The sequence below is a fragment of the Pan troglodytes genome, chromosome X, assembly GCF_028858775.2.
Source record: "Pan troglodytes isolate AG18354 chromosome X, NHGRI_mPanTro3-v2.0_pri, whole genome shotgun sequence".
NCBI classification, from domain to species: domain Eukaryota; kingdom Metazoa; phylum Chordata; class Mammalia; order Primates; family Hominidae; genus Pan; species Pan troglodytes.
In genome coordinates, this window is record NC_072421.2 from 100,329,714 (window position 1) to 100,354,711 (window position 24,998).

Consider the following 24,998-nt stretch of genomic DNA (forward strand, 5'->3'; position numbering starts at 1 on the left):
GGGACAAAGAATTATGGTTACCAAAGGCTGGAAAGGGTATTGGGGATGGGGTATAAAAAGGAGTTGGTTAATGGGTACAACAATACAGTTAGAAGGAATATGATCTAGTGTTCAGTAGCACAATAGGGTGCCTATAGTTAACAATAGTTATTATATATTTCAATATAATTAGAAGAATAGATTTGGAATGTCCTCAGTGCAACAAAATGATAAATATTTAAGGTGATGTATATCTCAATTACATTACACATTCTATGCTTATATCAAAATATAATTTATACCCCATAAATATGTACAAATATTGCATATCCATGTGAATTAAAAATTTAAAAAAATTTTAAAAATAACTCATTTCAAATTTCAATCAAAATAAAAAAGATCAAATGCTGATTTCTTCATATATCACAATACATACAAAGTCAGTGTAAGAAAGTGTTGCTAGGAAGAAATGACTTTTTCTAATCCCACTCCTATCCTTATGTTTATACCAAGTTTATAGAGTTGAAACTATGTTGTTCTACTACTTTAAGCCCTCCTATTTAGACTTAAAAGCTAGGATAGATACAAGGTATGTGGGGCAAAATCATAGGTAGAGATTAGTCCCTAGGACTGCATCCTCGTCTCCTACCCTCTCCTATTATTTTCTTCTCTTTACTCTCCAGAATTCTGATAATATAAGTACTGGGGCCAGCATTCAGCTTATGGTTTTCTACTCAAGCTGTCTTGTCTCTTGTCTCTGTGTGTTTTTTCGAGTATGTCAACAGAGAAGACTTCAAGTATGGTGTGGTATAATAGAGAATATAGCTGATCTTTATCCCTAGTTGCTGACACAGAGCTTCAAAAAATCTTGGAATTTCCTGTGTGACAGGAGTATCTCTGTTATGCTAATGAAGTGACTTATGGTGGGCCCCTAGATAGCTTCAGGATGGGGACTGGTCACCAGAAGGACCAACCATGTGATTAAAGGGTTGGAACTTTGGGCCAGCTCAACCTTCAGGGAAGGTAGTGGGGCTAGGTATTAAGTTCAATCACAACCAATGGTTTAATCAATCTTGCCTATGTAATAAAACCCCAGTGAAAACTTTGAACTTCAGGGATAAGTGGAGCTTCTTGGTTGGTGAACATATTGTTCTCTAGGGAGGGTGGTGTACCCTGACTCCATAAGGAGAGGGTATGGAAGCTTTGTGTCCAGAATGCTTTCAGACCTTGTCCTGTGTATATCCTTAAATGAAACTGTAATAATAAGAATAGCACTTTTCATGAGTTCTACGAGTTGTTTCAGTTAATTATGAAACCTCATAATGTCATAGGAACTCCTGAATTTATAAGTGGTCAGTCAGAAGCATGGGTGGCTTCCTGAGAATTGGGGCTGGTATCTGATCTAAAGTGGGGGCAGTATTGTTGGTGATTGTGCCCTTAAACCTGTGGAGTCCAATGCTAACTCCAAGTAGTTGGTTTCAAATATTTGATATCAGAACAATAGTGTAATTTTCCCTAGTTTTAGCAGCCACACCTAGATTAATATACATAAAGCTTACCTTTGCTGTGTATTCTACATCAACAAGTTAAAATGAAGGATTCAGACCCAACAGTGTATTATGGGTGAAAAAAGCAGTCTGTTTTTGTGGCATGTACCTGTAATTTAGATAATTTTTAAAATTATCTATGTATCTATTTATCTATATCTATCTATGTGTCTATCTATCTAATCTATCTATCCATCCATCCTGTCATCATTTTTTTTCTTATCACAGCTCCCTTAGCCTAGAATTCCTGTTGTGGGTATTGCATTTATATTTGGAAAACTTCAAATTGTGGCCTGATTAAATACTTCTAAGTCCCAAATGTACTCCAAAGCAGATACTTAAACAGTTTATGCCTGTAGAATTTTTTAATCTCAGCCGAAGAGCAGGGTGACTGGTGTGTGTGTGTGTGTGTGTGTGTATCCAAGCAAAATGATGATTGCCTTTGTTCTGACTTGTAGCGGGTAGAATCCTTCCTCAATTATTTTTCTGGGGTGTAGTTGAAATAAGAACTTCATCATTCACTCAGGCCTCTTGTTCCTTCTCCCTTTTTTGATAAATATTATGGGCTACTTTATATAATAGAGGCTACTTCAGATGTCACTTGGCCTAAAATGTTGTTGCGTGGGGATAGTATCAGAGTGAATTTTTCATCTGTCTAGTCTGGACTTTTAGCAGCCACTAATTCTCAACTCTGCCCCCAATTTCAAAAGAGCAACCTTCAATGGGATCTCATCTATAAAACACCACCAGATTTTCTATCAAGGCTTTCACGACCTTGCACCCTTTAATACAAGTCTGCCTTTCTATCTCCATTTCTCATAACATTCTTCCAAGTCAAGGCCAGGACTAGAATGAAATGAAGAAAGAAGCTCTTGTTCTCAAGTGCCTCACACTATTCCAGGCCTTGCCCCACTTTGCCTGCAGTCAAGCCCCACTGGAAAATCTGTTGTTTTCCCAACTGTATTGTGTGCTTTACTACTTTTATGCCTTTCCCACATGCTGTCCCTTCAATCTTCAATGTTCTTACCCTTTTTCTGTCTGTGGGAAACATCATTTGGGCTCAGTTCAAATGCCAGGGCCTTTTTGAAGTCTGATACCTCCTCGCCCTTATCCCTTGCCCCTTGGTAGGAAGTAATTCCTCCATTCTTTGTACTTACACAATATTTTATTTGCCACTTGGCCACTTGTTTCTTTTTTTTTTTTTTTTTTTTTTGAGACGGAGTCTCACTTCGTCACCCAGGCTGGAAGTGCAGTGGCACGATCTCAGCTCACTGCAACTTCTGTCTCCCAAGTTCAAGCGATCCTCCTGCCTCAGCCCCCCTAGTAGCTGGGATTACAGGCACACACCACTGATTTTTGCACCATTAATTTATGCACGGCTAATTTTTGTATTTTTAGTGGAGACAGGGTTTTGCCGTGTTGGCCAGGCTGCTCTTGAACTCCTGACCTCAGGTGATCCACCCGCCTCGGCCACCCAAAGTGCTGGGATTACAGGCGTGAGCCACTGCGCCCGGCCCACTTGTTTCTTTATACCATGTATCAGAGTCTTTTTATTTTTTTTTATTTTTATTTTTTAATGAATAACATAGAAATAGTGTTGAGGGACAGGAAGCATAGAGAAAGAAGCTTGGGCTCTGGAAGTGTGATTCAAACCCCAGTCTGTCTGACTGCAAAGCCTGAATGTTTACTACTTAAAATAGTAATTTGTGTTAATATTAAGATTTATTGGATTTATTGGGTGATTTCTATGTGCCAGGGTACTCTACTAAGGGCTCTAAATGTATTCACTTAGCTAATCCTCAAAACAAACTTATGAGGTAGGTGCTGCTATTGTTTCCATTCTACATATGAGGAAGCTGAGGCACACATTGGTTAAGTAGCTTAGCCAACCTCACTGAGTCGGTTAGCAGAGGAGGTGACATTCCCACCTTTGTGGTTTGAATCTGGAGCTGATGTGCATTACTTCTATGCTATGTCTATATTCCTCCAGTGCTAGTTATCAATAAAAGCATCCATGATCATTGTAACTGTTTTTACAATCAGATCTTCTGTTCCTCAAAGCTTGTAGCAAAGTATTTATCATAAAGAAATTAAACCTGAATATTGTTAGACCTCCTGTCCCTTATCCTTTTTTCCCTGTTTATCAGCCTATTCCACCCTTTCCTTCCTTCCCAACCCAATGCCCATCACAGTACTTATTTTTACTACTCTTCTACCTCATCCTCTAGTGCCTGGCTCCACTGTCCTGGAGAAACCCCAACTCTGGATAAATCTCAAGTATCTACGACTTTCTATACCTGTGTTGTTTAGTGCACCTGGGAAAATTAATCATATTGTTCTAACTGTCGACACTGTAAATGTGTCTTTCTCAATATCAGCACAGTCCCCTGAATTGAAAGCAGGTAACCTTTGATATCTTTATAATCTGGATATTTCACAAGGGTGCACCTTCACACAATGATCCTCTGAATTGAAACTAGGTTTATCTATTATCTTAAGTATTTAATGTACCTCTGGACCTCCTAGATAAGTCAGAGTTTGGCTTCTGCCTAAAGCTTTACTTTTTAATCTGGAGCAGAAGCCAAACAGTTGTCAGACCTCTAGCAATCATTAGGACAAGTGTTGAGAATTTCTGGCTTTTCTTTCCTGGGAAACATGAGTTCTGCTACTGCAGATGTAGGTGCTCACTGATGGACACAAGTCAGGAATTCTTACTCACTGAAGAGCTGTTTTGTGCCTGCGCACATCTAGGATTGTTTCATTTTCATATAACAAGGAATTCAACTAAAACTAACTTAATAAGGAAATTAATTATCCAAAGATTGTAAGTACTGACGTAGGGCAGCCTTGATGGTTGTTTAATTCAGCGAAGGACTCAGCTTTTTTCCGTCTCTTTCTTCTGCCATTCACAATATCAACTTCCGTCCTAAGGCTGATAGCTTGATGGCTACAACAATTCCAGGAGGTAAGCAACTTCCTGAGGAAGAAGAAAAGACAATCTTTTCTGATGACTTTGTCTTATGAATGAGGACACTTTCCTCAGAAGTCCATCTGTAACCTTCCCCTAATGTCACATTGAGTGGAATTTGATCAATGCCTCTTCCTAAACGAGAGTACCAAGGGGATAGATTATCCGTAGACCAAAGAGACTCACTCTTGGAAATGGAATTAGCCTCTCTGTGACATGTGACTAAAAGGAGGAGAAAGTCAGTAACCTGCAGTGGCAACTATGCAAAAATGGCATCCTTTTAGTAAAGGGTTATGGTAAGCAACACAGAATTTACAAAGCACTGAGGCTACAGCACAAAGAGCACAGTGACACTGACTTAGCAATTATGACCTTTAAAAACCATGTAGTTCTCATCTATTCTTTCCTGCTTTCTCCAGCCCACTCCATAATAGGAATAGATCAGAAATTTTAAAAGAACTAGAAAGATCTGATATACGTATGTTGTGCAGGATATCAAATAGTTTTCTCAGTATACACAATAATCCTGTAAAGTAGTTAATGCCAGCTCCCTTTTAAGGATGAAGAAACTGGGTTATAAAGACGTTAAGTACCTTTGCTAAAGTTACACAAATAGTGACAAAGTCTGTATTCAGACTTTGGACTGTCTGGCTCTGAAATCTGGGTACTCCCAACTCTTCTGTACAAACTCCCTTTAGAATGTACTCCCAGGGCTCAGAAACTAGTTACTCTAGTCTAAGCAAGCACTTAACAATCATTAGGCAGTTAATGTAAACTATAGATTCTAATAGTATCATGCACTGCCTCTTGATGGTGGTGGTGGTGGTAGTGACATAGACAACTTTTCTCTCCTAGCATTAAGTTACAGTTCCTCAGACTTCATTACCAATAATATATATATTTTTTAATTTTTAAAGATTTTTTGTAGAAACAAGGTATAACTGCATTGCCCAGGCCAGTCTTGAATTCCTGCACTCAAGTGACCCTCCCACCTTGGCCTCCCAAAGTGCTGGAATCACAGGCATGAGCCATTGTGCATGGCCATTACCAGGAATTTTGATTCAGGAGGTCAAAAGTCTAATTTGCATTGCACATTACAAATTTTTGGGCTGAGATGTCAGGTTCAGGGAGCCCCATAAATTTCCTGTACCTGGGAGTGAAAAGAGCTAATATTTATGGAGCAGCTGGGTTTTCCAGGGCAACCTAATTCCCAGATGTGATGTTCAGCAGAAAAGAAGCAGACAAAAGCAATGTGCACTGCTTTTTTTTTTTTTTTTTTTTTTTTTTTTTTTTTAAATAGAGAGGGGGTCTTGCTATGTTGCCTAGGCTGCTCTTGAGCTCCCGGACTTAAGTGATCCTCCCGCCTTGGACTCCCAAAGTGCTGAGATTAAAGGTGTGAGCCACCACACCCAGCCCATTTTAAATTTTTTATTTTTTATTTTGCACTGCTCTTTAGCTTCCCTGTTAAAACCCATAGCCAGACTTCCAGTTTCAGTTCCAACATGTAAGAACTTGTAAGTCATTGCTCCTGTACTTACAACCAGAAAAAAAATCTGAACAAACAGAATCAACAACATTTCTTAGATTCTTCAAAGAACTGAGGCATAGGACAGTTGACTACCCCAAATTCTGAAGGCAAATCCAGAGAGTCACAGCCTATTTCTTCTTTCATAGAACAGAAACTGCTAGAGACATAAATAGGTAAGAGCACTTAAATGTAATTTTGATGAATTGCTGGAGACTGAGTGTGGAATAATATGAGAGTGAGAAACCCCTGAGGATCTGCAGTCAGGGAGGTCCTCACACTTTTGTGGGCATTACTTCCAAGAAACCCACCATATTCTTGCAGTGAAGAACCCAAAAATATCTCCTCATGGCCCCTGCAGTGGGAAGGGAACTGTACTTTTGTGAAATACACCCAGAGCCTTCTTCATTTTTTTAAAAAAAAGCCTATTCTGCGGTGGAAAAGACTTTATCAGAGCCTTATCTCAGCTGAGGGAAAGGCGTTTCTCCTATTTCAGCCCCCTTTAGGTTTCTAGTCTCATGTAAGGGAGAGAAAGGCGCTAAAATAAAACTCTTATGAAAATCAAAGCCCAGGGACACAGGCCCACAAAAGACTGAAATTTAATCATAATATTATAGAACACTTCCTCTCCTCTGCACTTCACCACCATGCTAATAAGGCTTTATTATAATAATAGTGGATAACAGTGAATAACAGTTAAAAGAGCTGCAAAATGTAAACTCTCCCTGAGAAGAATATTTAGGGAAATGCTAGAAATAAAAAATACTGTAACAGAGCCCAGGCACAGTGGCTCACGCCTGTAATCCCAACACTTTGGGAGGCTGAGGTGGGTAGATCACCTGAGGTCAGGAGTTCAAGATCAGCCTGGCCAACATGGAGAAACCCCATCTCTACTAAAAGTACAAAAATTAGCTGGGCGTGGTGGCGGGTGCCTGTAATCCCAGCTACTCAGGAGGCTGAGGCAGGAGAATCGCTTGAACCCGGGAGGTGGAGGTTGCAGTGAGCCGAAATCGTGCCACTGCACTCCAGCAAATGAAGAATGCCTTTGATGGGATTATCAGTAGACTGGACACAGTTGAGGAAAGACTCAGCAAGCTTGAGTAGCAGTCCCCAATCTTTTTGGCACCAGGGGCAGATTTCGTGGAAGACAATTTTTCCATAGACTGGGGGGCGAATGGCATGGTTTCAGGACAATTGAAGTGCATTACATGTATTATGTACTTTATTTCTATTATTATTACATTGTAATAGATAATGAAATAATTATACAACTCACCATAATGTAGAATCACTGGGAGCCCGGAGATTGTTTTTGTAAAGCTAGATGGTCCCATCTTGGGGTGATGGGAGGCAGTGACAGATCATCAGGCATTAGATTCTCATAAGGAGCATGCAACCTAGATCCTTCACATGTGCAGTTCACAATACGGTTTGTGCTCTTATGAGAATCTAATGCCACTGCTGATCTTCCAGAAGGCGGAGCTCAGGCGGCAATGAAAGTGATGGGGAGTGGCTGTATATACAGATGAAGATTTACTGGCTAGCCTGCCACTCACCTCCTGCTGTGTGACCCAGTTCCTAACAGGCCATGGACGGGTCCAGGTCCGTGGCCTAGGGGCTGGGGACTCCTGAGCTTGAAGATAGGTCAATAGTGTAAACTAAAAAGTATGTAAGACATGTCTCAATTGATTTAGAAGTTTATTTTGCCAAGGTGAAGACATTCCCAGAAGAAAAGAGCATGGAATCACAGAAACAGTCTGTGGTCTGTGCCTTTATCCAAAGATAATTTTGAGGGCTTCAATATTTAAATGGAAACAGCAGGCTAGAGGGGAAGAGGGAGGGTACAGTAATCCACATGATGCAAGGGAAAAGGAGCAAAAACAGGAATAGTCAATTCTGTATTCCTCTGGCTCACAGTAAATCAGCACTTTACATAAGATAAGGAAAATGTGTAATATCTACCTGTGGAGATATTTAACCTTTTATCTGTAGCTATCTGCTTAGGAACAAAAAAAAAAAAAGAAAGGTATTTTATTGCATGACTCAGCTTTCAGCTTAATATTTTCCTTTTGGCATAGTGAATCAGGGTCCTGGGTTTTTATTTTCTTTTCACAATAGAAACTTCCAAATTGAAATGAAAAAAAGAACTGAACATTGCAGCACTGTGGGATGATTTTGAAAGGTATAACATATGCATAGTTGGAATACTAGAAAGAAAACAGTGAATTTGGAGCAGAAGAAATATTTCAAATAATAACAGCTGAGAATTTTCCAAAATCAATGACAAACATCCAACCACAGATCCAGGAATTTTAGAAAATACTAAGCAGGATAAATACCAAAAAAGTCTACACCTAAGTGTTACCACTGGAAGGTATCCAAGTTACCGACAGTGAATCCATACAGGTCTGCAGCAAACTCAATTCTTGCCTGCTCAGAAGAAAGAATTCGACCAAGGGGTATAAAGCAGAAAAAGAGACCGAGGCAAATTTCAGAGCAGGAGTGGAAGTTTATTTAAAAAGGCTTCAGGGGCCGGGCCCAGTGGCTCACGCCCGTAATCCCAGCACTTTGGGAGGCCAAGGCAGGCAGATCACAAGGTCAGGGGTTTGAGACCAGCCTGACCAACATGGTGAAACCCTGTCTCTATTAAAATAAAAAAATTAAAAAACCCAGCTGGGTGTGGTGGCACATGCCTGCAATCCTAGCTACTCAGGAGGCTGAGGCAGGAGAATCACTTGAACCCGGGAAGTGGAGGTTGCAGTGAGCCGAGATCACGCCACTCCAGCCTGGGCAACAGAGCGAGACTCCAACTCAAAAAAAAAAAAGAAAAAAAAAAGGCTTCAGAACAGGAGAGAAAGGGGAGTACGCTTGGAAGAGACCCAAGCGGGCAACTTGAAGGACAAGCACACTGTTTAACTTTGATCCTAGGATTTTATAGGCTGGTTCCTTTCCCGTGATTCCTCCGTTGGTGTGGGCTGCCCGCATGCAAGGTGCCCTCCTTACCCTTGGGAAGTGAGCACGCACAGTGTGTTTAGAAAGTTGCATGCATGCCCATCTGAGGCTTTCTTCCCTTTTCCAGTGGAGTGCCCCCAGAAGGTCATACTCTGTCATCCTGTCTCTTAATGCATATGCCTGGGAAATTGCTTCTCCCTGGTATCCGCATTCAATTAACACTTTAGTGAAATAGGTGTGGACTATCAGGAAATGGCCTGTCCTTCATGCCAGCTGCCAACTATCACTTTTAAAGAGGCAATGGGATAATTGCGGAACCATCACCTGACATTCCTAGTGGGTGGGGGGAGAGCCCTCTCTTGCCCTGCTCATGCCTGTCTACCTGTAACATTCCCCCCTCAAGAGCCCAAGACCCCAAATCTTTGGGGAAAAATGGACAAAAGTCAGTCTTCTGTAACTGCTTTCCACTGACAAAGGGACAATGGTGGTTCAGTGGGTCTTGGCCTCTTGCTAGCTGACAGGGCAGGAACGTCATTCCGTGGATTGGTGAAAGCAGTATCTAGCCAGATCCAAGGGAGTCAGGGGCAGGATTTTGCCACCTTCCTGTCCCACTGATGATCAGTCTAGGGGTCCCCTGTAGAAGGGTGTCTCTTGAATATTGAGAGGATGATATCCCTCACTGAAGATCATCTGGAGCTTGATGACCCATCCTTTTTGTTTCTTCTGAGCTGCATCAAGAGATCACTGGTTGGTTTACAGGAATAAGCAGGGTTAGTCCAAAATGCAGACAAAAACTTAAAAACAACTGATGAGACTAGATTCTAATAGTAGGTATATAATAATTTTTGAAAAATATTTTTCTCTCTCCAGTCCTCGTGATTTTTTTAAAAATTATGATAGGACTGATTTGTTTGGAAAGTAAACTTTAGTCTTATTATACTTAGCCTGATTATTTGCATAAAGCCCAGCAAGAATAATTTTTTTTCACATAGGCTTTTAAAATTTGCTTTGATGGAACTCTGTTCCATAAGTAATCTCAGATAAGACTTTTTAAAACTGAGCTCACCCATGGGTTTGTACCTTCAAATACCTATGAGTTGAGTAAATTTCTCTTTTTTTGAGGTTCCAAAATAACTTGGGGTTCCTAGGCCTGTCAGAAAATGACATTCTTTACATACCACAGGTCAGGAACCCTGTACAGGGACTGTGTAGACAAGGTATGAGGCCAGTTTTCCCAAAGGGCTTTTATTGGCTCTATAAGTCAAGCTTGATTCCTTAAATGAAGACATGTCATTCCAGTCAAAGACTTGGTAAAACAACCAGTTTCTCCCATTGCCCTGTTGCAAAAGAAAGCATTCTTATTGCACTTATGCAAATAACTATATTGCCATAAGTTAAGAATACTCACAAATTGGCTGGGTGCAGTGGCTCACGCCTGTAATCCCGGCACTTTGGGAGTCCAAGGCAGGAGCATCACCTAAGGTCAGGAGTTCGAGACCAGCCTGACCAACATGGTGAAACCCCGTCTCTACTAAAAATACAAAAAAAAATTAGCCGGGCATGGTGGTGGGCGCCTGTAATCCCAGCTACTCGGGAAGCTGAGACAGGAGAATTGCTTGAACTTGGGAGGCAGAGGTTGCAGTGAGCCGAGATCACACCACTGCACTCCAGCCTGGGCAACAAAGAGCGAAACTCCATCTCAAAAAAAAAAAAAAAAAAGCTCACAAATTGTTTCCAAATTCTGGAAAAATCAGGTAGCGAGAAAGGAATACACTCCAAATTTTCTTCACAGGAGTATACTTTCCTCAATTGTTAAAAGCTGTAAATAACTCAAAAGAAAAGTTTTCTTGAATCTGAAAAACAAAGGATCAGCAACATTTTAAGCAAAATGTTAAAAAAAAAGATGACTTCAGTCTTTTATTAGTTTTGTCCATTCAGTTAACCCCTGTTCTGCTTGATATTCATGAACATTTCAGCTCTCCATGAAAGTCCTGAAAGGTATTTTTTCCTTTATTTTAATGTCACTTTCACTCGCATCCGTGTGAAGAGACCACCAAACAGGCTTTGTGTGAGCAACAAGGCTGTTTATTTCACCTAGGTGCAGGCGGGCTGAGTCCGAAAAGAGAGTCAGCGAAGGGAGATAGGGGTGGAGCCGTTTTATAGGATTTGGGTAGGTAAAGGAAAATTACAGTCAAAGGGGGTTGTTCTCTGACCGGCAGGGGCGGGGGTTACAAGGTGCTCAGTGGGGGAGCTTTTGAGCCAGGATGAGCCAGGAGAAGGAATTTCATAAGATAATGTCATCAGTTAAGGCAGGGACCGGCCATTTTCACTTCTTTTGTGGTGGAATGTCATCAGTTAAGGCAGGAACAGGCCATTTTCACTTCTTTTGTGATTCTTCAGTTACTTCAGGCCATCTGGATGTATACGTGCAGGTCACAGGGGATATGATGGCTTAGCTTGGGCTCAGAGGCCTGACAGTCACAATCTCCAAAGTTACCAGAAACTTGCATTCAGGAACACCTGTCAGTTCTATAGCTGATTATAAAACACCATTTAAAGAGGATCAAAACAAGACAGGCCAGGCGCGGTGGCTCATGCCTGAAATCCCAGCACTTTGGGAGGCCAAGGCAGGCGGATCAAAAGTTCAGGAGTTTGAGACCAGCCTGGCCAATATGGCGAAACCCCGTCTCTACTAAAAACACAAAAATTAGCCAGGCATGGTGGCAGACACCTGTAGTCCCAGCTACTCAGGAGGCTGAGGAAGCAGAATCAGTAGAACCTGAGAGGCAGAGGTTGCATTGAGCCGAGATTGGGCTACTGCACTCCAGCCTGGGCAACAGAGCGAGACTCTGTCTCAAAAAAAATAATAATAATAATAAAAAAATAACAAGACAATTGTCTGTGGATGATGAAAAGTCCTAGGGCAGCCACAGTTAAAGACACATTGACAAGGAAATTTCTTACCTCTGTGGCACACAAGAATTTTACATAACAGTTCTAATTATTAATAATACCCACTAAGTTATATGAGTCTCATAATTTTGGAACACATATTAATAACATATTTATGCAAATACAGCCCAAAGAAAGCCAAATACAATTTCATATTTGAGAATGCTTCCTTATACCAAATAAGCCAACTATGTCATTTTTGGACTTTAGAGGACCTAATATCTAAAACATTAATTAGGTCAGAAATAGACATGATTTATAATTTAATTTTGGAAAGTTTGTCAAATATCAAAGATTTTAAACATTTGATATTATAAAATAAAATCCCAGGTCACCATAAGTCATTCACTTAGCCAACCTATAGTTTATTTGAAAGGCAAACAAAAAGCTTTCATTATTTTTTAATATTACACGAAAATCTTGTTCAAGAGAGAAAGCTAAATTTCACCTTTGCATTAGTGTCAAACCGAATTCTTAATAAAATGTTATAGACAAATCTATCTAATTTTAATGTCTGACCATAAGGTAAGATTCTCATAAACCTTTTATAACACTTTACAACTTCTTTTGTTAAAGAGCAGATCAGTGCTCCAAGAAAACTCTGTTGTGCTTTTATTCCAATGTTCAACTTATGGAAAAACTGTATAATACCCCTTTAACTTTAGCCAATATGTTTACACACAGAATCTCTTTTTTTTTTTTTTTTTTTTTTTTTTGAGACGACGTCTTGCTCTCTTGCCCAGGCTGGAGTGCAGTGGCACCATCTCAGCTCACTGCAAGCTCCGCCTCCCGGGTTCAAGCAATTCTCTGCCTCAGCCTCCCCAGTAGCTGGGACTACAGGCACCCGCCACCACACCTGGCTAATTTTTTTTTTGTATTTTTAGTAGAGACAGGGTTTCACCGTGTTAGCCAGGATGGTCTCGATCTCCTGACCTCGTGATCCGCCTGCCTCAGCCTCCCAAAGTGCTGGGATTACAGGCGCGAGCCACCGCGCCTGGCTGAATCTCTTTTGCAATATATTTTTCACAAACTTTCCACAACTTGTTCAAGCCCTCAGATGTTTCCTATCTAACTTAAAATAATCCTTTAACCGTCTAAACTAGGCAAGAAATCCACATTCCCATTCCTTCTTGTAATCTTTTACCAAATGCACATTTTACTTTCCTTGCACACCTTGCATGTAAAACTGTTTCTTTAGTAGTTTCAAATACATGTTACACTGTTGACTCTTAGCAACTTTTGCTGAAAAACCTGGTTAGTAAGCTATTTTAATTATGTACTAGATTTGGAGCCTAGGACACCAGACAGAAGTGCAGATAAGGTCTCTTTCCAGCATAGCTAGGGATATGGCTAACTCCACATGTCGTTAGGCCTTATCTAGTGGTAAAGCAGGCAAGTCGAACAATTTTCAAAAGCCAAAGAAGCAGTTTATGACCTTAAAGCATTTAGCAAACCTAATATCTGACTTGCATAATTTAGACCAAATGTCTAAATTTTTGAAGATATTTTTATTTTACCAATAATCCTAAAACTGTCTTTATTTCCCAAAGATTATTTAGGTCACATGAACTAAAAGGCATTACAGTTTAAATTTTCTGACAATATTTAAGCATTTATTTTTTAACACCAATTAATTAGAGCTCTTTTATATAAACATCATCACACACAACACATATGAATACATAGAAGATTCAGTAGTTGTAAGATTTTTCATTTGCCACTTTTTGTTTCTTAATTGGATTATTGGCTTCAGGGTGGAGTCTTTGGAAGAACAGCGTGGAGAAAGCATACAGTTTCCAGAGCCTAATAAGCAGATACAGCTGGAAGGCAAAAATGGATCCCCAAAATTAAGGGACCATCGTTATAGTGGATCCTGAATCCCCAAAAGAGAAATGCTACGGAGCAAGACAGTACAATGATTTTACCATACATTTCATTGCAAAGTGATCCAATGCCAATCAGCCCATTCCCCATGGGAATCTTATCTCTCAGTGGGGGCTGGGGATGTTGCCGTACCTTCCAGGTGGCCAAGAGCATGCTTCTCTGATCCAAACGTGCAAGTATTCCTCCATAACTGCCATTAGCCATCCATATATTTCCTACCTGGTTATTACCAAAGTTCTTTCATAATGTGAAGTAATTTCTGAAACTCCCAAAAGTGAAAAACAGGTAACGCAATGCAAACAGAACAGAGCCTTAGATTTTAAGAGGGATCTATCCACTTTCAATTCCTGGGGTTCCATGAGGAAACCAGAGGTTTTTCCCAAAACGGGGTCTGTGGCACCTCCTCTTTTTTTCCCAAGGAGTCCCAAGCTGTTAGAAATTATCTTAGGTCCTTTCATGTGTGCATCAAGAGTGGCAAGAAGACAAAATAAGAAAAGCAATTCAGTTGACTGAGAACAAAAAACCTTTTTTTCTTCAGAAAAATAAGATTCAAGAAGAGAAAAAAACAAAGGCCTTTTAAATATATGTATAGCTTGGATATCTGCTTTTAACTAAGCTGACTTTTAACCATAGTGTTCCTAAGAAAATCCTTTTAAATCTCTTATTACTTGATTTTAGCTTAGCCAAATAGCCAATACTTGTGGTTTTTGAACTTTACCAAAAGTAACCTCACAGGTGAAACCAATAAGCTTTAACTAAGGTTATGACTTATCCATGAGTGTACGACGTATTTTCAAAGAGGTGGTAAGCAGTTTTTACAAGATTTAGAGTCTACAAAGGTAGCTTCGACAAAGGAAAATTCAAGAAGGGAAGTCAGAAGTCATTCATGGAGGGGCAGAGAATACATTGATTTCTACCATTCCTACTACTGGTCTGCATAGAAAGAGAGAAGCCAGAAGTCTGGTAAGAATTCCTACCCTTCTACCAGCATGCCTGGCTGCTGGCTTCTGGGTTCCCTTTCCCTGAGCAGCCCTAGCGACCCTGCTTGACATACCCTGGGGACCAAGCCACAACACCAAGGAAAAATCATCTTTTTTCCATTTCATGGAAACTTTGAACTAGACAAAAGTCATTTTCTGTTAGAAAGTTAAGGTTTGTACTGCATGTTGCCATGTGTGTCCTGAGAAGGGGGAGTAGATAAAGAAGTTGTCTACATACTGTAGAAGTTATCCCCTCTCAGGAGATTTCTCAGTTAGATTTTTGCTAGGGCTTGTCTGAATAAGTGTGGGCTATTTTAGACATTACCAGGGACCGGTGGGTGAATAGCAATTGGTCCCTTAAGTAATATAAAGGGGTGTGAATCTTTTGTTTTGAGGGAGGGGATGCCATTTGCCCCACCTAACAGGCTTAGCCCTGTTCTCTTTATTCTACTCTGGGTTATAAAAGACTTAAGAGGCTAATCTGAGGACCTCCTGCACAGGGGTTCCAAGTCTGACTCTTGTAATTGCTTCCCAGTTTCTTTTTAAGCCAAGCAGTTTAAGGTTTGAGGAAATTAAAATTTTCCCAGTTTGGGGGAATGCATCCAAGGGGCAAGTCCTGTGGTATGGAGACACAATTTCCCATCTGCCATTTGCGAAGAGAGAACAGAGGAGGAAAAAGAGGAAAAGGGAAAAAGGTGTCCTCCCTTTCTTCCTATTATCCCAAATGGGGCATCCCCCATCATCCTGGGTTCTAGACTTAACCATTCTTTACCATGTACCCATGGTCCCATCTCATTACAATTACCCACTTGAGAACAGAGAACAGAAGAGATACTGGAGTGAACAGTGAGCCCCTGTCCATCCCTGGGGTTCCAGAATTAACTGGTCCTTACTGTGTACCTGCCTAGCCTTTCATCTTTTTTCCAATGGTAATCCGTTAGGCTAGGACCACCCTTCTTGGGTTCCAGACTTAACCAGTCTTTGCTCTGTATCCATGGTCCCATCTCATCAAATTACCCACTGGAGAATAGAGGAGATACTGGAGTGAACCGTGGGCCCCTGTCCATTCCTGGGGTTCTGGAATTAATTGGTTCTTACTGTGTAACCCCCTAGTGTTTCATTTCTGTTCCAATGGTAATCTGTTAGCCTGGGCCACCCTTCATCTCTGTCCTATGGGTCTCTTATGTGAACCCTGAAAATTTGAGATAGGCCTCAGTTAATTTAGAAAGTTTATTTTGCCAAGGTTGAGAACACACGCCAGTGACACAGCCTCAGGAAGTCCTAAGGACATGTACCCAAGGTGGTTGGGGCACAGCTTGGTTTTATACATTTTAGGGAGAGATGAGATATCAATTAATATATGTAAGAAGTACATTGGTTCTGTCCAGAATGGTGGGGGCAACTGGAAGCAGGGAGGGGGCTTCCAGGTCACAGGTAGGTGAGAGACAAATGGTTGCATTCTTTTGAGTTTCTCATAAGCTTTTCCAAAGGAGGCAATCAGAATAAGCTTCTATCAGAGTGAGCAGAGGGATGACTTTGAATAGAATGGGAGGCAGATTTGCCCAGCTTGAATGTTCCCTTTAGCTAGGATTTTGAGGGCACAAGATATTTTCCTTTCACACTTTTATCAGTGGCCTTTAACCAGCCTATATCCTTGTCTCCATGGCCTTATAGTGACTCTCACTCAGAGGATTTTAGTAATAAAATAATTATCTTTTTTCTTAGAAGCCTGTTTCTCTGTTAACTGCCACAGCGGCTGGACTTCCCTCCCCCCTCCCTTAGAATATGACCTTGAAGGTCTTGATGCACATTGAGAAGGGCATGGAAGTAATTCGAGAAATGGCGGCTATAGGAGGAAGTGGAAAGAAGCAAGAGGAATACTCATGGAAAGCCTTCATGTGCTCACAAAAACAGGAGCCCTTGTATTCAAGAGGGTAATATTTATTTGCCCTCTGAACATAAAGCAGTAACCTCTGAGGACTTGGGGCCTGGGGTAAGAATTTCTCCTCCTCCCAAAGTGGTGGTGGCTTAAAAAGCAAGAGGGTGGGATTCTTTTTTTTTTTTTTTTATGAGATTATTTTTTTTATTTTTTTATTTTTTATTTTTTTATTTTTTATTTTTTATTATACTTTAAGTTTTAGGGTACATGTGCACATTGTGCAGGTTAGTTACATATGTATACATGTGCCATGCTGGTGCGCTGCACCCACTAACTCGTCATCTAGCATTAGGTATATCTCCCAATGCTATCCCTCCCCCCTCCCCCCTCCCCACCACAGTCCCCAGAGTATGGTATTCCCCTTCCTGTGTCCATGTGATCTCATTGTTCAATTCCCACCTATGAGTGAGAATATGCGGTGTTTGGTTTTTTGTTCTTGCGATAGTTTACTGAGAATGATGGTTTCCAATTTCATCCATGTTTTTACACTGTTGGTGGGACTGTAAACTAGTTCAACCATTGTGGAAGTCAGTGTGGCGATTCCTCAGGGATCTAGAACTAGAAATACCATTTGACCCAGCCATCCCATTACTGGGTATATACCCAAATGACTATAAATCATGCTGCTATAAAGACACATGCACACGTATGTTTATTGCGGCATTATTCACAATAGCAAAGACTTGGAACCAACCCAAATGTCCAACAATGATAGACTGGATTAAGAAAATGTGGCACATATACACCATGGAATACTATGCAGCCATAAAAAATGATGAGTTCATATCCTTTGGAGGGTGGGATTCTTAAAGGACCAGAGTGAAGCACTATGCAGGCAGACAAGCCGCTTTTAAAAGCCATCAGAAAACTTAGCGCTGGGGCATAATAGGAACAAAATGCACATGATGAGTTGTAAGAAACCGGCAGCACTGGAGTTCCAATTAGTGTTCTGGCCACATGCCAGCAGACAGGGGAAAGATGGAATGTCACCCGAGATAGTAAAAACAAATATAAACCTCGGGGGATATCCACAAGGGAGCCTGTGCCTTTGCTGCTGCAGAAATGCAGAGAGCCATGGGCGCATGAATAATAGGGAGTGTGTGTTTTAGAAGTCATGTGGCATGCAAAGTGAAAGCAAAGAAGCAGACTTTCACCCAAGGCAGAAGGTCTGGTGGGCGTGAAAAGCCATTTTAGAACACACACACAGAAAACAGAAGAATGGGTGGTATACATTTTTGGAAAAGAGCCAATTTTAGTTGGAAAGAAAAAGCAGAGGAAATCCCAGACATTGCATGGTTTTTAGGCCTCAGCCTCACCACTCTCATAAGCCTCCTATCTAGGAGGGCCATTTAATGCTTCTGACCTACTTGGTGTGGACCCTAAGGTCCTTCCCACCCCTGCAAGCCACCCATTAGGGTGAGCTGAGAAATCAACCACAAAAAGCAGAGTCACTTATGCAGAGAGAGAGAGACTGACAGAGAGAGAGAGATCGATTGATTGATTGATTGGGAGAATGTAAAGGAAGAGAACAAGAGTCTCTGCCTGGTAATCCAGGGAATTCTTCCGAATCTTAACCAAGACCAACAAGTGTTACTTCCACGAGTCTGCAAGAACCACAGTGTTATAGAGCTTGGGGCCCAAGTCCCTTAAAATACCTGTAAAGCCTTCCCCAGATTGTGAAGAGTACAATAAATACATAACTTTTCAATGTCCAAAAATCAACCAACATCAACAAGCATCAAGAGCAGCCAGGGAAGCATAACCTCACCAGACAAACTAAATAAGGCACCAGGGACCAATCTTGGAAAAACAGAGATGTGTGACCTTTCAGACAGAGAAGTTGAAATAGCTGTTTTGAGGAAACTTAATGAAATTCAGGATACCACAGAGAAGGAATTCAAAATTCTATCATAAATTTAACAAAGACATTGAAAATAATTAAAAAGAATCAGGCAGAAATTTTGGAGCTGCATACTAAAGAATGCATTAATAGCAGAATTGATCACAAGAAAAAGAAAGAGAAGAAAAGAAAAAGAAAGGAAGGAAAGAAAGAAGAAGAAAAGAAAAGAAAAAGAAAAGAAGAAAAGAAAAGAAAAAACTGCACACGGGGGTCGGATGCCTCCAACCAAAGAAGGCAAGGCATAGATATCTCTTAACATCTGAGTCACATGGCCAATATGTTACCGGTGGCAAATAACCGAGTCTCATGGTACCTAATATGTTAAGGGTAACAAGTGTCCGAGTTACCATTGGTGAATCTGTATGGGTCTGCAGCAACCTCAATTCTTGCCTCCTCAGAAGAAAGAATTTGACTGAGGGGCATAAGGCAGAAAAAGAGACCAAGGCAAGTTTCAGAGCAAGAGTGGAAGTTTATTTTAAAAGGCTTTAGAACAGGATAGAAATGAAAGCATGCTTGAAAGAGACCCAAGTGGGCGACTTGAAGGACAAGTGCACTGTTTAATCTCGATCCTAGGACTTTATAGGCTGGCCCTTTTCCCATGATACTTCCGTTAGTGTGGGCTGCCTGCATGCAAGGTGCCCTCCTTATCCTTAGGAAGTGAGCATGCACAGTGTATTTAGAAAGTTATATGCATGCCCATCTGAGGCTTTCTTTCCTTTTCCAGTGGAGTGCTCCCAGAAGGTCATACTCTGCTATTTTGTCTCTTAATGCATATGCCTGGGAAGTTGCTTCACCCTCTTGCCTGCATTCAATTAACACTTTAGTGCAATAGGTGTGGGCCATTAGGAAATGGCCTCTCCCTGGCACCAACTGCCAATTTTTCAATTTTAGAGAGGCAATGCAATAATTGCTAAATCATCTTCTGACAGTCCTAGTGGGTGGGGGGAGAGCCCTCTTCTGCCCCAATCATGCCTGTCTAACTCCCTGTAACATAGGCATATCATATGCAAACTGAAGAAAGACAAAGATAAAATACTGAAAAACAAAACAAAACAAAACCCCTTACTTACAGAGGAACAAGGATAAGAATTACAGTGCAGAAACCATGCAAGTAAAGAAGAGAGTGGGCTGTAATATTTAAAATATTGAAAGAAATACTACCAACCTAGACCTCTGGGATTAGTAAAATTATCTTTAAACATGAAGGAGAAATAATTTCTCAGACAAACAAGAACTGAGGATATTCATCACCAGCAGACCTGCCCTGCAAGAGATGTTAAAAAGAATTTCTTCAGGGAAAAGGTACAATAATATAGGTCAGAAATTTATAGAAAGAAAGGGCATTGGAGAAGGAATAAATGAAGGCATGCTTGCTATTGCCCTCATCATTCTTGTCCATCTCAGTGTGCTAATGAAACCACCTTTGCAAAAATTATAGCTGATGAAATTATGACAGTGAAAGAGATCAGACCTTACCAACTCCATCTTGCTTCTAAACTTTAAGCTGTCCTTGTTCGTTCCTGGGTGTAGGCCAAACTAACCTTGGGAAGGAATTTAGTTTATAGTTTAACTCTGAAACAAAATTGATAGTAGCCCTTTCCCAGTCGGGGGCGGGGTCGGGGGGGACCTTCTTGCCTGGGGACCAGTCTGCCTTTGTAGGCCTAACAAATTAGCTACAAGATTAAAAATTATGGTTTAGGGGCCACACAGCCTCCGGCTGCAAGAGTCTGAACCTCCCCAAATTGCTCCTGGGAATAACATCACTGTTGAAAAATCTAAGGTCAGTACTTGAGATACTTTGCAGACCCTGCCTTCCTTGTTGGAAGCAAGTAAAACTCCAAAAAAATAAAGGAGTTGTACAGCAAACTAAACTTTAGTTCTCGACCAAATTTTGGGAGATCAGGGATTCTCTGGAGGGGGGCTTCCAGGCCTCTGCAAGTTGTCCTATTGGTTTGAGCCATAAAGATAGCTCAAGCTGGTACCAAGCACCCATAGGAGATTCGTGAAGGTCAGGGGCACCTCCACTCAGAATCCCTTTGTGGTTACCAAAATATGAACCCCAAATATCTGAGACAAGTCTCAGTCAATTGAGGAAGTTTATTTTGTCAAGGTTAAGGATGCTTCTGTGACACAGCCTCAAGAGGTCTTGACAACATGTGCCCATTGTGGTCGGGGCACAGCTTGGTTTTGTAAATTTTAGGGAGAGATGAGACATCAATTAATACATGTAAGATGCACATTGGTTCTGTCCAGAAAGGCAGGACAACTCCAAGAGGGGAAGGGGCTTCCAGGTCAAAGGAAGATAAGAGATAAATGGTTGTATTCTTTTGAGTTTCTGATTAGCCTCTCCAAAGGAGGCAATCACATATGCATTTATCTCAGTGAGCAGAGGGGTGACTTTGAGCTCTGTCTGTCCTTTGTCCACAGGGAATTTCCTTGTGGAAAAATGGTGAGGGATGTATGTAGCTTTTTTTTTTTTTAATCTTAGTAACTATCTTTTTTAGGAATAGAATGGGAGGCAGATTTGCCCTAAGCAGTTCCCAGCTTTACTTTTCTCTTTGGCTTAGCGATTTTAGGATCCTGAGATTTATTTTCCTTTCACAATAGATATATACTTATAATGCACACTTTCCATAAACTATATGTATTATTGTACAACTTGCATTTTCACTTTGTATTTTGAGTTATTTCCATTTTGGTATATATAGAGCTACTTCTTTTTGATATCATAGTAGGGTAGAATAGTACTTTATAAAATAAATTTATCATACTTAGTTTAATCCTTTCCCTATTGATGGTCATTTATGTAACCGCCCGATGGGTTCTTCCAGCCAGCTGCACAAACAAAATCAATTCAAGGAGACCATGGCATTGCAGTAAAGAAAGAGGTTAATTGATGTGGTGCTGCCCACGCCAAATGGGAGATGGAGTCCTGTCTTAACTCAATCTCCTGAAGAATTTGGGGGCTAGGGTTTTTCAAAGGTAGTTTGGGGGAAATCATGGGGGTGGCTAGGCAATGGGTACTTGGTGCTGATTGGTTGGGGGTGCAATCATAGGGGTGTGGGAAATGGTCCTCCTATGTGCTGAGTCACTTCTGGATGGGGCCTCAGGAGCAGTTGGTGGGTCGAGGTGGAGCCAGACATGCAAGAAATCTGAAAAGATACCTCAAAAGGCCAATCTTAGGTTCTACAATAGTGATGTTATCTGCAGGAATAATTGGGGACGTTGCATATGTTGTAACCTCCAGAATAACGGCTGTCAATCCTTTATGTCTACACCTTAGCAGGACTCAGCCTGCTCCATCCTCCTAGCCTGGTGGTTTCATTATTAGCTTTACAAAGGCATTTGGTTAAGTTTTGGGGAATGGCTATTATCATTTAAACTATAAAGTAAATGTCTCCCAAAGTTAGCTTATAAGCCCAGGAATAATTAAGGGCAGCTTGAAGGCCAAAGGCAAGACAGGTGTTAGCCAGATCAGATCTCCTTCACTGCCATAATTTTCTCATTGTTATAATTTTTGCAAAGGTGGTTTCATTTACATTATTTACAATTAATTGCTATTAAAAGAAATTATGCATTTTAATATTCTTGCATATATTTACTTAAAGCATTATACTGGAGAAATAAAACTCTCACATCAGAATCTGCAGGCCTATGTCCTTCGTATTTAAGACAATGTGTTAAAGTTTTAATACTATTAAGCTTAAAGGACAAAGCCAATAAGAACACACAAATGTTAAGAATCATATCCTAGAGTGATTCATCAAAAAGTAGTGTGACATGCAATTGAAACTCCTGTTTCTCTTAGTATGACTAGTATCTCCTAAGTCACATATATTGGTGTGTCTGATTGAGGCATCCACAAAGGGAATACAAATGACCAGGAAAATGATCATATTTTTCTGCCTCTTTGTGCTCTATATTTTAAAATGCAGGTATTGGTACTTTTAGGAGTTGCTTCACAATCTCTGTCTTCCTCTCTTGCTCCTTCCAACACTGAAAAACCATACAGAAAGCAGCTGTGGGTGGCATACTCTGGGCTAAGCCCTGGGGTTACAGGCAGCAAAGACACACCTATGAATTAGCACTGATCTGCAAACCACAGAGGGTACCATGGAATTGTCATGACTCAGTAGCCCCTCACCTCCTTCAACCCTTGACTGACTATACCGTCTACAATGTGCTGAGAATACAGTGGGGAACAATACCAAAAGGGTACTTTCATTCAGGAAACTTCCAGTCTAACAAGTCAAACTCCCCATCGCTTGGAAGGGAGAGTAAAAATATATATATATATATTCAGAAGAAAAAAGCACATGCATGCATTAGGCAGGGTGCAAGGCTGGGAGAAAAGGAGGAGTTGAGGAGCGCAGCTGGGATCTGGGATCTGCCTCGAGGAAGTGCGCGAATAGTGGTCCCCTCTCCTCCCAGAACAGTGGAGAGGCGCCAAGACCGTCCCTACCTGGTGCCATCAAAGAGAGAGGACTGTTACGAGTCCTGACAGGGAAAGGCCCTCTTTTGGGGGCAACTGTGGGGACGGCGCAATGCCAACCTGAGCCACCATTTGAAATGAGAAAAAGCGGCGTGGCAGAAAGAAATGAGTCTGGTACAGACCAGTGGTTGGTTTCCTAGGGTTAGAGGTCTAGGTCTACCTTCTGTTAGAAGAGGGGCAGTGGTGAGGCCTTGATGGGAGCCCCCTGCCCCAGAATTCACTTAAGAGCAGGTGTACCTTCCTCCCCTGCGTGGCTCCATGAAGCTGGGAAAGAAACGCACAAGAGGACCACCCTAGAGGCCCAGGCTTGTTTGGCCTGAAATCGCCTCACCCCTCCCAGACTGTAGTGCTGACACCCCCTCTCCCATTAGCTTCCAGGAAGGAGAGTGAGAGGGCTGGGGAGAGGGAGGGGGCAGACACCCAGCAGTCCCTGGTCGGGGAGTTGGGGCGGGGGTGCAGACACACCAAGGGGCGGTTTGGTATCCATCCGCTGCTCCCTCCAGCGCGGCTCTTCCCAACCTCCTGATCCTGTCCCCTGCCTGGGTCCCCAGCTGCCCGCCCGTCCCTATATTATAGCAACGCCAGAAATGTGGTGGTGGTGGTCGCCACGTTAGGGTCCGCGGGGGTCCTCCTGAGGCAGCCTGGTACCAACCCGCAGGCCCAGGCTGGGGCTCGTCATGGCCCCGCCCACCTCTGGGTCGGAACTAAGGTGGGCCTGAGAGGGGGCGTCGAGCACTTTCGCGCCGTATCCCTCCGCCCCCCTTCCCGACACCCTCGCGGAGAGAGCGGTTCTTGCAGCATCCTGCGCAGCCCCTACCCAGTTTGGTGCAGAGGCGTGGGGGGCGGGACGCGTCTTTGCCATTCTGATAGCGGGGAAAGCGGTGAGAATCCAAGTGAGGAGCCGCCAGAGGAGAGCTGAGGAGAGGAGGGGGAGGTCGACGACCTGGGCCCTGGGCCTCTGAAGGCAAGTGGGGGTGCGTGAGCTTGGGGTGGTCCGCCAGGGTGGACCGGCTGGCAGCCTGCCCCGCCGACCCTGACATCCTGGCAAGGAGGAGACGATCCGGTCGGAGCCGGTCGCCGAAGAGAGGTGCGCAGTGCTCGAGACCCCTGGCGATGGGGAGGCGGTGACCGGTGCAGGCCGGGCCAGGCCAAGGGCTGAGGGGTTGGCTTGAGAGGCACCGTCAGATCGTCTAGAGGAGAACCGCGCTGACCGCCTCCAAGCCAGCTTTGCAGGCGCCGGCGCCCCGCCCTCGACGGTGTCTGTGCCCGGAAAGGGCTGTGGGGGAGCTCCTGCGGGAGAAATGGCGGAGCGGGAGCCATTGTGGGGGGCTCCCGGGAAGGCCGGTGGGAGCCGGCGTCCCAGCTCTGTGCCCAGCCCACGAGAGGTGGGCCGCGTTCGCTACTCGGGGCCCTGATTCCGGAAAGGGGCCTGTGGGACCCCGTGTCTTGGGTGCTGTCCCTTCCCACAGGCTCCAGGTGGTTGTCAAAGTCTCCTGTCTGCGTGATAGGTCTGTTGGGTTCTCCAAAAGTGGAACTTTGAGTGGGTGAATTATGAAGACACTAAAATGAAATGTTTAACCGCCTTTTATAATACCGCACTGTTTTATTGCCTTACATATTTAGATCCCCACATCCAGTTTTGTGCAAGCAAATAGGGTGTGGACTTAGTCGAATTTCACAACAGTGGTCCGTGTAAATAACAGGGTAGTATTTTTCCACCTTTCTTGTTCAGGATCTGTTTTCTCAACATGCTGATCCACTTTAAGTAATGTAATGATGTGTGAGAATGTGGGTTCCGAGTAGAGGGGTAATCTTTTTGAAGGGTCAATTTAGAACATTTGAAGTCAATCTGCTTCTTCAGTTTATGGTTCTGGAAACCA

General features: G+C 42.3%; 1 protein-coding gene across 12 annotated transcripts in view; it reads left to right on the forward strand.

Moving 5' to 3' along the window:
* The window catches only part of GPRASP3 (G protein-coupled receptor associated sorting protein family member 3), a 32,639-nt gene that overhangs the window by 2,267 nt on the left and 5,374 nt on the right, over positions 1-24,998 (forward strand). The window contains exon 1 of one of the 12 annotated variants that reach the window (XM_016942787.4): positions 23,874-24,082. The exons of 10 other annotated variants lie outside the window; for them this stretch is intronic. The gene's annotated coding sequence lies outside the window, so the exon portion shown is untranslated. Of the gene's footprint in view, positions 1-23,873; positions 24,206-24,998 lie in introns of those variants that run through there. One more of the 12 variants, XM_016942788.4, reaches the window with a different exon arrangement.